Consider the following 15183-nt stretch of genomic DNA (forward strand, 5'->3'; position numbering starts at 1 on the left):
GATGGCAAAGTGGATGAAGAGCTAACCTTGGAACCTGACATGGGTCTGAGTTCAAGTCCCATCTGTGACATGTACTGATTCAATGACATAAATGAGTTACTCAAAATCTCAGAGTTTTACTGAAATCTTTAAGATGGAAAGATGAAGAGAAGTTGCTGACGTTGGGAGGATGTTATTGTTCAGTCATTCAGTTATGGCCAACTCTTTATGACCCTGTAGATTAAGCTGTCCATGGAGCTTTGCCTTTTCCTTCTCTAGTGGGTTAAGGCAAATAAAGATTAAATGACTTGCCCAGGATTACACAACTACGAAATGTCTGAGACCAAATTTGAATTTAGGTCCTCCTGAATTCAGTCCTAACTCTCTATACACATTGAAACCTAGTTTTCTGTCTTCAAATATCTGAGTATATGGAAATGGGATTTCTGTTTGGCTCTAGCCAGCAGAATTGAAAGCATTGAGTAAAAAATGTAAGGAGACAACATTGCTTCTAGTGGAAGGGAAACAAAATGAAACAAAACTCTGGAATACTGAGAGATTCAAAAATTGGAAAGTACATGTTGAAAGGTAGTGCATTTCCTCTTGTTTGATGTCTCCAAGCAAAGGCTGCATGACTGCTCATCACACATTCAATAGATTTGGGGATTTATTCTTTAGGCATGGCACTGATTATTCAATTGCTACTTATGAGAGGGAAAAAATGTCTTCACAAACCTCTTCATTCTTCAAACTCATGAAACAATCTTAAATTTTCAAATTATTTGTTGTGATCCAGATGGGTCTGTGTTCTGGAAGGATTTAAACAGAACTCTAATTAATAGCTACATTAGAATACAAACAAGTGCCCATGTGTATATATTGGGAGAAGAGAATCTATAAGGTAGACTTTATCTAAATAATTATTAGTCTCCTCATTTTCTAGGAAATTTTTACAAGTAGTCACTAAATGCTTTGGGAAAATCTTAACAGATCATGACTAGGAATACCACTTTAGTAACTGGAACTGCTTCTATCATAAAGCTTCATGAAATTCTTTCCTTCTAACCCTATAATTTCCAGTATGCTGAAGAGTGATATACTAAAGTATTTTGATTGATTGTGAAAACGTTAGATTTCTACTTTACTTTATCTTTAAGATGCTATCTAGCTCCATGAAGTTAAATGACATGAAGAGAAAAAAAGTTTTGAGAGAAAAAATAATTACAATGCTGAGAACAGGTTTGCTTGTGTAAACACAGACTTCATCATCATGCTTTAAAAACTACTTTTTTTAAAAAATATTTTCATGTTAGAAATAGAACCAAAGCTTCATTTATAATAATTCTTCACACACCCCCATCATACACACTTCTATTTAATATTTTTTTCCATACATATAACTTCATTCATAGGCTTAGAGATTTAGAACTGGAAGACAGGTAATGTGACCTGTTCATTTTCAGAGAAGCTGGCTCCTATGATTCTCAATTCAGCCCATGTTCCATTGTATATTATTAAATCAGAATTCATTCATTTGATCATTCATTCATAAAGATAGTGTGGCATGTTAGATAGCCCACTACAGGCCAAATAACTTTAAATCTTACCTTCAATGTATTTGTATATGTATAATTATACAAATACATATAGCAAATATGTATTAATGTGTATATATATATATAACTTACTGAACAGTAAATTATCTTTATTATTTAATAATAATGATAATTTCTGTCATACTTCTCTCACAGGGTTCTTGTAAGATTCAAATGAGATCAAAATATGCAAAGTAACTGGAAAACTTACAGATAATATTTAAATGGTACAATGATGATGATGATGATGATGATGATAATTATGGCAACTACAGCATGATATAAAACAGTGGTGTCAAACTCAATTAGAAATGGCATCCACTAACCTATATGTAAAGATTCCTATGGACACTTACTAATTTTGAAAGGCACATATTAACTTTTTCTGTATTTTACTATAATTTTGTTATTTTTTATAAAATACTTCTCAGTTGTGTTTAAATCTGGAATAGAGAAGAATAGAGAGCTCAGCCTTAAAGTCCCCAAAATTAGGCTTTAAGTTCTGCTACTGACCCATTATAATTGTGGGATCTCAAAGAAAAAAAAATGACTTAAAACTCTCAGTGATTTAGATAACTCTCTAAGAATGTAAATTTCAAAGAAGGTTCTGACTTGTACTGACAGAGGAAGTTTCCTCACTGGACCTTCCCTAAATCAATAAAACCACTGATCTAACCTCTAGAAAACAGTGGGACCGTGTTCAAGTTGCCACAAGCAGTCCAATCTGACTCTAAGAGAGGATGGCTATGGGAGAGTAGTAAGAGAAAAAGCTACAGAAGTAGGTCATGTAAATGCCAAAATCAGTACTGTGTCCTTCCTTTGGTAGGTGATGGTGAGCCACTGAAGATCTGGGGGTAAAAGTATTACAAAATCCCATCTGTGTTTTGTGACAATGGGAGTGTTCACCTCTTTAATAAATCATCACCAAGCAAGGGCCAACTGCCATTCTCCACATCAACATCACATATTGTTTGGGGAATGTGTGTAGTCAGTCAGGAATGCTTCACAGTTTAAATCATTCTCTTTCCAGCGCTTTCCCCCAGGAAAATAATACATCAGCAATGAAGTGAAAACAACATACACAGCTCCCAGTACACTGATTCCCTTGTTGCCAAAGCAAGTTTAGAATACATTTGGATTTCAAGCATGTATGTGCCATCAATATACATGCAAGATCATTCTTCAGACTGACATTTGCAACTGTGGACCCATTCCAATTCTACATATTCCCTTTTAGTGGAGGTTTTCATTAATGACACAGATCGTATCACTGAAGGCTAGCTTATTAAAAACGGAAGGGGCAGCTAAAGGAATCTATTGTGTTTCCTCTGAGTTTGGGAAGTCATGTGTGGTTAAGCAATAGAATACTCTTTTCTCCTACTCTAGTAATAGAGACAAAGACTTGAATGGGCTAATCAGTCTTATCAATATACTCTGTCTCAGGCACTGTGCTAGGTGCTAAGGATATAAGAACTAAGAACCAAACAATTTGCATTTTCTCAAAGATATTACATTCTAATGGGGGTGACAACAAGTACACAGAGAGAGAAGCACAGAAAGAAAAAAATGATAGAGATAAGTAGACAGAAAGGCAAAAATGATATAGATAGAAGGATGCATAGAGATACAAAGCTAGATACATGCATTTTAAATATATATATATTACATATATGCAAATATATACATATGCATTTATTTGTGTTTGTGTGTATATAGGCATTTATATATATATATATATTATGTGTGTGTTTATATACATTTATATACATAAATACTTCATGCACATTCATGTACTCATTAAATACAAGGTAAATCACTAAAGAGAACACTAATACTTGAGGGTATTAAGGATAAATATATTTGGGTGATGGGACATGACCTTTATCTTAAATGGGATATTAAATGAAAGTAAGAAATCATTGCATTCTAGGTACAGAACTCCAGTTCAAAAGCATAGAGACAGCAAATGGAGTATTGGGTGAGAGGGACACAGAGAAGGTCATTTTAGAAGAATGCAGAATTCAGGAGAGAACGCAAAGTCTTATAAGGCTAGAAAGATAGGTTAGAGAACAGGTTGAAAGAAGGTTTAAAAGCTAATAGAGTTTCTATTTTAGCTTAAAAACAATAATAATTTATTGGAATTGATCAAGTAGGAATGGCCCATGGTTCAGAACTATTATCTTGAGACCAGGTAATCTTGAGTCAAACACACTCTATTTTCATATTGCTTAATTCTATCACTCCCACCACCTATAGCCAGCCAAGTTAAATATTTGGAAATAGAAGCTGTCAACATAATACTCATATATTTACTATGGTCTCCAGGAAAATAGGGAAAGTCAATAGCCTTATATAGCCTTGAGAATGTGTGGTTCAGAATATAACTTTCCAAGTCCATCCAAAAATGCTATCTTTTGATATATTGTGAAAGATTGTCCATAAATTTCATTTCTTGGAGTTGAAGCACAGATGATGGAGAAAAGGCAATGAATTGCCTGAGCTTTCCCAAATTCCCCTTTAAGCAACTTTAAAGTAATGACTCAAAATGAATTTTGGAGTAGCAGAAACCACAAAAGAATAGAGTAAAACAATTTTCCAGGCCAAAATAACTTAGAAGATTGGCAGGAAACATTTATTACACTAGAATGAAAGGGGAAAACTCTCCATAACAGGCTGCTTTTGGCAAACCAGGAGTGAGTTACTGTGCCCTAGCACAAGCTAGGAGCAAACTTCCTGACCCAATTCAAGACAAGGGAGACTCTGGAACCCCATGTGAGCCAGAAGCAGGAACCCAGTTCTAGTACAAGTCAACAGAGTGACCCTACAGCTTGATATAAGCCAGCAACAAGGCCTGAACATCTTACCAGGCAACCAGTAATAAGCCAACTGCAGCAGAAGTCAGCCACTGTCCTTGATGGCAATTGAATCATCAGTACGAGCTTCTAGAGCTCTCAAAATATAGACTAAGGGTGTAAAAAGTGGTTAGAATGAAAGTATAAGCATCCTCCTGCAAACCCGGGTTCATGGCTTTATTGCATTAAGCATATACAGATCTGGGTCATTCTCTAAGTGACAAATACTCAAACATAATTTTCAAGATGAATAATCAAAGATACTTATAGTCATATAAAAAAATCTCTAAATCACTAATTTATTAGAGAAATGCAGCAGGTAGAGCTAACATGGTAGAAAGTAGATTAAGTCTTTGAGCTCTTCCTGGCTTCCCTCAGATTATTACCAGATCAAGCCTATGAATGGGTTTTGAATGGACAGAAACCAGAAATATTTGGAAAGCAATAAATTTCTAGCAAAAGATATTATGAAAGAACTTCAGAAAAGGTCTGTCTCAATGAGGAGTTGGGAGGGGGCAGAGTTTGCAGGCCATCACAGGGGCAGTTCAGTGCAATACAGTGTAGGGAGACTCAAAGTGGAGAGGCTTCTGCATGCTGAAGAAATCTAATGGGAGAATCAAAACCAAAATGCAGCAGCATTTGCTACTCTGTCCTTGTTCAGAAACCAGTGGATCAGCAGACTAGCTGGGAGACCTCCAAAGCAGCAATAGAAGGCAAATATTGAGCCCTTGAATACCAGCATAATGTGAAACTTGACCATGCCCATCCAGCATGGGAAGGAAGCCTAAGCACTAGCCCCAGGGCAGCCTAAATCTACTGTCACCTATAGAGAAAGCTTGGAACAATCTCCCCTTTCCCCTAAGAGCAGAACTCAACCTGTAAAAATGAGCAAAAAAGCAAAAAGAGCTTGGATCATAGATAGCTTTTATGATGACAGGGAAGAACAGATGTCAAATGCTGAGGACACTAAAGACAAAATATCTCCAGATGAACCTCAAAGCGTGATATATATATTGGTCTTCATCTCACTAGGCTCCCTTACAAGAACTCAAAAAGGATATTAAAAGAGAGTTATAAGAGAAATGGGGAAAGGAAATGAGAGCTCTGGAAAAGGAAACAGAAATTGTGCAAAGAAAACCACTCCTTAAAGAAGTTTTAGTGAAATAGAAAAAAGGAAACAACTCTTTGAAAAACAAAATTGCTGAAACAAAAAAATCATTTAAAAGTTCAATTGGCCAAATACAAAAGGAGATGAGTTAGCTGAAAAAATTAAATAAAAATTAGAATTGAACAAAAGGAAATAGATAACTAAATGAGACATCAAGAATCAAACAAAAGCAAAAAAAAAAAAAAAGAAAGAAAAGTAGAAAAAAAATGTAAAATGCCTTGTCAGAAAAAAAAAAAAACTGAACCTGGAAAAGAGATCTATGAGAGACAATCTAAGAATTATTGGACTACCTGGAAAACAAAGACAAAAAGTGCTTAGACAACATCATTCAAGAAATCATCAAGGATGTTCTAGAACCATAAGGTTAAATAGCCACTAAAAGAATCTATGAATCACCTCCTAAAAGTGACTCCAAAATGAAAAGGATTATCATAACTAAACTGCAGAATTATCAGATCAAGAACAAAATACTGCAAGCAGCCAGAAAGAAACAATTCGAATAATGAGGAGTCACAATCACTATTACCATTACCTTGCAGTTTCCACTTTAAAAGATTGAGGGGCCTGGAATAAGATATTCTGGAGAATAGAAGACCTTTGACTGCAGCTAAGAATCAACTATCTAACAAAAATAAGCATTTTTCAGGGGAAAAGATGGAAATTCAATAAAATAGGGGGTTTTTATTTATTTTTGATGTAAAGATCAGAACTGAACAGAAAATTTGATCTTTACTTATAGAACTCAAGAGAAGCATAAAAAAGTAAAAAGGAAAGGGAAAAATACTATGTTTTTAAAGGTTAAAATGTTTACTTCCCTATATGGAAAAATAATATGTTTTACTCTTAAGAATTGTATCTTTGTTAGGATTATACTTAAAAGAGTATTAGTATAATTTGACTTTACTGTGATGATATAAAAAGGTAATTTGGAGTGGAAAAGGGATTGTATTGAAAGAAAAGGGAAGAGGAGGTAAAAGGCCTAAATGATATGACTTGAAGAGGCAAAAAAAAAAAGACCTATTACACTTGAAGAGTAAAAGGGAAGGAGATGAGCATTGTGTGTACCTTAATCTCATCAGATTTGGCTCAAAAAGAGAATATCAGACATATTTAGTTTAATATAGAAACTTGTGTCATCCCACAGATTAGTAGGAAGGGAAAAGGAAAAGGAAAGGTGAGGTAAAGAAGGAATAATAAAAGTATAAGGGAAAGGAATAAGAAAGGGTGGAGAGGATGTAAAAGAGCAGGGAAGATTGATGAAGATAGCAAAACATTGGTAAGGAAGGAAAGAGAAAACTAAAATTGAGAAAATAAGAAGGCAGGAAATATAGTTTAGTCATTTTAACTGTGAATGGGATGAACTCTCCCATAAAATGGAAGCAGATTGTAGACTGAATAAAAAACAAGAATCCTCCAATATGTTGTTTACAAGAAACATATCTAAAGCAAAATGATGCATATAGGGTAAAGGTAAAAGGTTGGATCAGAATCTGTCATGCTTCAGCTCAAGTAAAAAAAAAAAAATCCTTCATTTTTTAGCAATCCTGCTTTCAGATGAAGCAAAAGTAAAACTAGATCTAGATCAAAGAGATAAAGAAGGAAAGTGCATTTTACTAAAAGGTATAATAGATAATGAAATAATATCCATACTAAATATATATGCACCAAATGGTATAGCATTCAAGTTCCTAGAGAAGTTAAGAGAAATGCAAGAAAAAACAGACAGCAGAATTGTACTACTGGGGGATCTCAACCTTGCCCTATAAGAACTAGATTAAACAAACTACAAAATCAATAAGAAAGAAGTTAAGGAGGTAAATAGAATTTTAGAAAATTAGGTATGATAGATCTTTGGAGAAATTGAATGGAGACAGAAAGGAATATTTTTTTTTCCTGTGGTATATGGAACCCACACAAGAATTGACCATTTATTAGGGCAAAAAAAATCTCAAAATTAAATGTAGAAAAGCAGAAATAGTAAATGCATCTTTTTCATATCACGATGGATTTAAATTACATATAATAAAGGCTTAAAAAACAAAAATTAATTGGAAGCTAAGTTATTCAATCATAAAGAATGAGTGGATAAAAGAACAAATCAGAGATACAATAGATAATTTCACCCAAAAGAATGACAATAATAAGACAACATATTAACAGTTATGGGATCCAGCCTAAGCAGTTAGCAGGGGAAGTTTAATATTTCTAGGTGCTTATCTGCACAAATAGAGAAAGAGAAAATCAAAGACTTGGGCATGCAATTTTAAAAGCTAGAAAAAGAACAAATTTAAAAACTCCCAATTAAATTCCAAATTTGAAATTCTGAAAATAAAAAGGGACAATAAAATTAAAAATAAGAAATCTATTAAACTAATAAACAAAACTGAGTTGGTTTTATTTTTTTTAAAAAATAGATAAACCTTTAATTAGAATTTGATTAGATTTGATTAGATTTGATTTGATTAGAAAAAAAGAAAGGAGAAATTCAAATTGTTAGTATCAAAAATGAAAAGGATGAACATTCCACCAAAGAAGAGGAAATTAGAGCAATAATTAGAGCTATTTTATTCAACTGTATGCCAATAATCTAAATGAAATGGATGACTACTTTCAAAAGTATACATTGCCCAGATAAATAGGGGAGGAAATAAATTACTTAAGTAGTCCCATTTTAGAACAAAGAAATTGAACAAGCTATTAATCAACTCGTTAAGGGCCAGATGGATTTACATGTTAATTATGCCAAAAATTTAAAGAACAATTACTTTCAATACTATGCAAACTATTTGGAAAAGTATGGAAAGGAGTCCTACCAAATTCCTTTACATAGGTATGATGCTGATATCTAAACCAGATATGGTCAAAACAGAGAAAGAAAATCATAGATCAATTTCCCTAATGAATATTAATGCAAAAATCTTAAATTAAATATTTAAAAAGAGGTGATAATAAGTTATCACTAGGATAAGGCACGATGACCAAGTAGGATTTATGCCGAAGACAGTGCTGGTACAATATTAGAAAAATTATTAGCATAATTGACTATATCCATAACCAATGTAACAGAAACCATATGATTATTTCAATACGATGCAGAAAAAGCATTTGATAAAATCCAATAGCCATTTCTATTAAAAATACTAGAGAGAATAAAAATGAATGGAATTTTTAAAAAAATGATTAATAGCCATCTATTTAAAATCACCAGTAAGCATCATCTGCAATGAGGATAAACTAGAACCATTCCCAATAAGATCAGGGGTGAAACTAGGTTGTTCACTATCACCATTACTACTCAATATTGTATTAGAAATATTAGCTTTGGCAATAAGAGAAGATAAAGAAATTAAAGGAATTAGAAAACTAAGCAGGAAACCAAAGCATGACTCTTTGCAGATGATATAAAGGTATACTTAGAGAATCCTAAAGAATGAACTAAAAAAAACTAGAAACAATTCACAACTTTAGTAAAATTGCACAATAAAAGAAAAATTAAATCCACATCAATCACCAACATGTCTATATGTTACCAAAAAAGTCCAGGACCAAGAAATATAAAGAGAAATTCTAGTTAAAAAAACTATAGGTAAGATAAAATATTTGGAACCTACCTGCCAAAACAAAATCAGGAACTATATAAACACAATTGCGAAATACATTGCACACAAATAAAAGCAGACAGAATAATTGGAAAAATATCAAATTTTTTGGGGGTAGGTCAAGCTAATATAATAAAAATGACAATTCTATCTAAATTGATAGATTTATTCAATGCTATATCAATCAAACTTCCATGAAATTATTTAACAGAGCTAGAAAAAATAATAATAAAATTCACCTGGAAGAAAAGTCAAGAATTTCAAGGGAATTAATGAAAAAAATACAAATGAAGTTGGTTTAACTGTATCAGATGTTGAACTACATTATAAAACAGTGGTCATTAAAACCATTTAGTACTCACTAAGAAAAGGAGTAGTCCATCAGTGGAATAGGTTAGATTCACTTGACACAATGGTCTCTGACTATAGTAATCTAGTATTTGACAAATCCAAAGACCCTAGCTACTGGGATAAGAACTTCACTATTTGACAAAATTTTCTGAGAAAATTAGAAATTAGTATGGCAGAAAGTAACCTAAAACTCTATACCAAGATAAGGTCAAAATGGCTTCATGATTCAGACATAAAGAATTATACTATAAGCAAACTAGAAGAAGAAAATATAGTCTATTTCTCAAATATGCGGACAAGGAAGGACTTTGTGCCCAGAGAAGAACTAGAGGATATAATGAAATGCAAAGTGGTAATTTTGATTATATTAAGTTAAAACATTTTTGAACATACAAAACCAATGCAGAAAAGATTCGAAGGGAAGCAGAAAAGTAGGAAAATTGTTTTCTATCCTAGGAGTCTTATAAAGGCCTAATTTCTAAAATATAGAGAGAATTTTTTTCAAATTTATAAGAATGGAAGCCATTCAAGTGACAGAAACAGATAACGATGAACATTGGAGATGTGGGAAAACTGGGAAATAATACATTGTTGGTGGAGTTGTGAACTGATTAAACCTTTCTGAAGAGCAATTTGGAACTATGCCCAAAGGGCAATCAAAATGTGCATACCTTTTGATACAGCAGTGTCCTTATTAGGCTTGTATTCCAAAAAGATCATAAAAGAGGAAAAGGGACCCACACATGCAAAAATGTTTGTGGCAGCCCCTTTTGTAGTGGCAAGAAACTGGAAACTGAGAGGATGCCCATGGTTGGATAAATTATGGTATATGAATATTGTGGAATATTATTGTTCTCTAAGAAATGATCAGCAGGATGATTTCAGAGAGGTCTGGAGGAACTTAAATGAACTCATGCTGAGTAAAGTGTGTAAAACCAGGAGATTGTTGTACATGGAAACAGCAAGATTTTAAGATAATCAATTTTGATGGACATGATTCTCATCAACAATGAGATGATTCAGGCCAGTTCCAATGGTCTTGCGATGAGGAGAGCCATCTAGACATGGAGAGAGAACAGTGGGAACTGAATGTGGACTCCAATATAACATTTTAACTCTTTATTTTTGTTTGCATTTTGTTTTCTTTTTCATTTTTCCCCTTTTTGATCTGATTTTTCTTGTGCAGCATGATTTTTGTGGAAATATGTATAGAAGAATTGTATATGTTTAACATATATTGGATTACTTATGCTCTAGGGGAGGTGTAGGAGGAAGGAAGGGAAAAAATATTAGAACACAAGGTTTTGTAAGGATGAATGTTGAAAATTATCCATGTATATATCTTGAAAATAAAAAAAAAGCTTTAATAAAAAGAAAATTGCATCACAATAATTTTGGCTCTTAAAAAAATGACACTCCTCAGACTATGACTTTATATATGTAAAATGCCTTATCCCCAAGATTTTATTTGGATAAATAATGGATTTTTGAATATGGATCAAAGAAAAAAAGTTAAAATGACATTAACAAAAAAAAAGAGAAATGAAAGAATACAAGCTGTTCTACAATTGATAAATGGTCTCTCTGAAATCATCCTGCTGGCCATTTCTTATAGAAAAATAATATTCCATAACTTTTATATACCATAACTTATTCAGCCATTTTCCAATTGATGGGCATCCACTCACTTTCCAGTTCCTTACCATTACAAAAAGGGCTACAGAAATTTTTGCGCATGTGATCCCTTTTCCCTTTTTTAGGATCTCTTTGAGATACAGGTCCAACATAGACTCTGCAGGATCAAAGGTTGGGTAACTCTTTGGGCACAGTTCCATATTGCTCTCCAGAATGGTTGGATCAGTTCACAACTCCACCAACAATGTCCCAGTTTTTTCACATTTCCTCCAACATTCATCATTATCTTTTTTCTATAATCTTAATCAATCTGAGAGATAGGTAGTGGTAACTCAGAGTTGCTTTAATTTGCATTCCTCTGATCAATAGTGATTTAGAGCATTTACTCATATGATTAAAAAGATTTTAATTTCTTCTAATTTCTAAATATATAGAGATTTTTTTTCAGAGAGACCTGGAAAGACTTAATGAACTGATGCTGCGTGAAGTGGGGAGAACCAGGAGAACATTGTACTCAGCAACAGCACAATTATATAATGATTAATTCTGATGGATCTGGCTCTTTTCAATTGTGACTAGGACAGTTCCAATGGTCTTGTGATGAAGAGAACCATCGGCACCCAGAGAGAGTACTGTGGAGATTGGATGTGAATCACAACATAGTATTTTCATTTTTTGTTGTTTGCTTGCATTTAATTTCCTTTATCTTTTTTTTTCCTTTTTGATCTGATTTTTTTTTTGTGCATCATGATAATTATGGAAATATGTACAGAAGGATTGCACATGTTTAACATATATTGTATTACTTGCTCTCTAGTAGAGACCATGAGGGTAAGGGAAATAGGAAAAAAAAAATAGAACAAAAGGTTTTGCAAAGGTGCATATTGAAAATCATCTTTGCCTATGTTTTGAAAATAATAAAATTTTAAAAAAGTGAAATGGAAATAAAAGCAATTTTGAGGTGTCAGTATATAATAATCAGATTGGCTAATATTACAGAAAAAGAAAATGGAGGAAATATGGTAAAGTTAAGACACTAATGCAGAGTTGGTGGAGTTGTGAACTTATTCAACCTTTCTAGAGAGGAACTTGGAAGTATGCTGAAAGAAGTATAAAATCATGGATAGCCTTTGACCCTATAATACCACTACTTGGTAAACTAAAAAAAGAAAAGATTGAGAGAGATAAAAAAAAATAAGGGAAAAATCTGTGTGTGTGTATGTGTGTGTGTGTACAGAAGCTTTTTATGTTGTAACACACATTGGAAATTCAGGATATACTCATTAATTGGCAAGTGGCTGAACATGTGTATAATTGTGATAAAATACTATTGTGTTACATCCAATATTGAGCAGAATGTTCTCAGAAAAAATTGGAAAGACTTCCATGAATTGATGCAAAGTGAAATGAGTGGAACCAGGAGAACATTGCACATAGTAACAGCAATATTGTATTATAATCAACTAAATGACTTAGCTATTCTCAGCAACACAATAATCTAAGACAGTTCCAAGGACTTATGATGAAAAATCCTATCTATCATCAGGAAAAAAAAAAAAAACTGATAGTGTTTAAATGCAGATCAAAGCACACTTTAAAAAACTTTACTCATTTTCTTTTCTTTGTTTCTCCATCTCTTTTTTAGTCAAACATTTTTGTCATAACATGACTAATATGGAAACATGTTTTTCCTGAATGCACATGTATAAACTATATCATATTGTTTCCCATCTCAGAGAGAAGAGAGGAAATGGAGGTGTGAGGAAATTTGGAATCTAAAATTTAAAGGAAAAGGAATATCAAAAATTGTTTTTACATATAATTGGGAAAAAATTCAAACACTAAATACTAATGAATGATTGTTGATTAAAAAAAACATTTCTTACTTTATTTTTTTGAAAAGTATAAGTATTGATCTTATGATGATATAATATTTAGAATCTGTTTTTTTTCTTTTTAATTTACTTAGTATTAGTATTTCCCGAACAAATTTATTTTTACATTTGTTTTTCAAATTTTCTTTACCTTATTCTCACCAAAAGTTAAGAAACCACATGTGATGTTATAAAACCTATACCCTATAAAAGTCAATTTGTGAAAGAAAATATAGATCTCCCACTCTAATAAAAATAAAAACTCTCAAGTAAAATTTAAAAGTGTGTGTGTGTGTGTGTGTGTGTGTGTGTGTGTGTGTGTGTGTGAGAGAGAGAGAGAAAGAGAGAGAGAGAATGCTTCAATCTGCATTCAGACACAATCAGTTCCTTCTCTGAGTATGAATAGGATTTTTTATCATATATCCTTTAGAGTAAACATGGTTGATTGAACTACTGAGGATACCAAAATCATGTATCGCTACCATCCCAAAACATTACTACATTGTATATAATGCATTTCATTTTGCTTGAGTTCATGGAGGACTTTCCAGTTGTTTTTTCCATGAGAGAATTCTGCTCATCATTTCCCACAGAACTTTAATAAGCCTTTACAAGCATACACCATAGTTTATTGAGCCATGCCCCCAAATGATGGTATCTCTTCATTATCCACATTCTCGACCTGAGAAGATAGCTGTTATGAATATTGTTTGTACATATAGGTCATTTCCCTTTATTTTGAATCTTTTTTGGTATTCATGACTAGTATTGGTGTGTAAGGATGTGCATGAATTTATAGCCCTTTGGCACAGATCTTATTTTTTATAATTTATCAATTGGGATATGGCTCTTATTTTTTATACATTTGAATAAATTCCCTCTATGTTTGAGTAATGAGACCTTATTAGAGAACATTTTTTTGAATTTTTTTACAATTACTATTTCCCCTCCCCCATTTATTCTTTTTTCACCCTGTCTCTCCTCAAAAGTATTTTGGTACTGAACACTCTGTTCACCAATATGGCCTCTCATAACCCTCCCCTCTTTCTCATATCCTATTCTCCTATTTTCCTGCAAGGTAAGATAAATTTCTATACCCCTATTGAATATATATATATATATATATATATATATATACACATATATATTATTTTCTCTTTGATCCAGGAGATGTTCAAATGAGCATTTAATGAGAATAAGGTTCACTCAGTACAACTCTCCTTCTCCTCTTCCTCTCCACTGTAAAAGCTTTTTCTTGCCTTTTTTATGGCAAATAATTTACACCCTTTTACTTCTCCCTTTTGCTTTTTCCCACCCAAAATATTCATCTCTCACCTCTTGATTTCATCATTAAAAATGATATTTTCTCTTCCTTCTGTCTATATATACTCCTAATTGCTATGATAATGAGAACATTCTAATGAATTACAAGTATCATCCTCCCTTATGGGAAGTTAACAAACCTCATTAAATCCCTTATGATATCACTTTCCTGATTACCTCCTTATGTTGCCCAGAGTCCTATATTTGAAAATCAGATTCTGTTTTGGTGTTTTCATCATGAATGCTTAAAAATCCTCAGTTCATTGAATGACCACATTTTCCTCTGAAGACTTATACTTAATTTTGCTGGTAGGTGATTCTTTGTTGTAATCCTAGCTTCATTGTTCTCTGGAATAACACATTCAAAGTCCTCTTGTCTTTTAATGGAGAAACTGCTAAATGTTGTGTCATTCTGATTGTGGCTCCACTGCATTTGCATTGTTTCTTTCTGGATGCTTGCAATATTTTCTCCTTGACCTAGGAGTTCCAGAATTTGTCTATAGTATTTCTGGGAGTTTTCATTTTGGGATGTCTTTCAGAAGGTGATCAGTTTATTTTTTTTTTCAATTTCTAGTTTACCCTTTGTTTCTAGAATATTAGGAAATTTCCCCTTGATAATTTCTTGAAAGGTGCTATCTAGGCTCTTTTTTAATCATGACTTCCATGTAGACCGATAATTTTAAAAATATCTCTCCTGGATCTATTTTCCAAATCAGGTGTTTTTCCATTTAAGTATTTCATATTTATTTCTAGTTTTTTTTTCATTTTTTGGGGGGATTGCTTTATTGTGTCCTGATTTCTCATGAA

At 32.7% G+C, this 15183-nt stretch overlaps 1 protein-coding gene across 3 annotated transcripts in view; it reads left to right on the forward strand.

Annotated features, from left to right (window-relative positions):
• Positions 1-15183, forward strand: part of GRM7 (glutamate metabotropic receptor 7) — a 1027380-nt gene that overhangs the window by 346722 nt on the left and 665475 nt on the right. The window lies entirely within an intron of this gene.

The sequence above is a fragment of the Sarcophilus harrisii genome, chromosome 1 (genome assembly GCF_902635505.1).
Source record: "Sarcophilus harrisii chromosome 1, mSarHar1.11, whole genome shotgun sequence".
Lineage (NCBI taxonomy): Eukaryota > Metazoa > Chordata > Mammalia > Dasyuromorphia > Dasyuridae > Sarcophilus > Sarcophilus harrisii.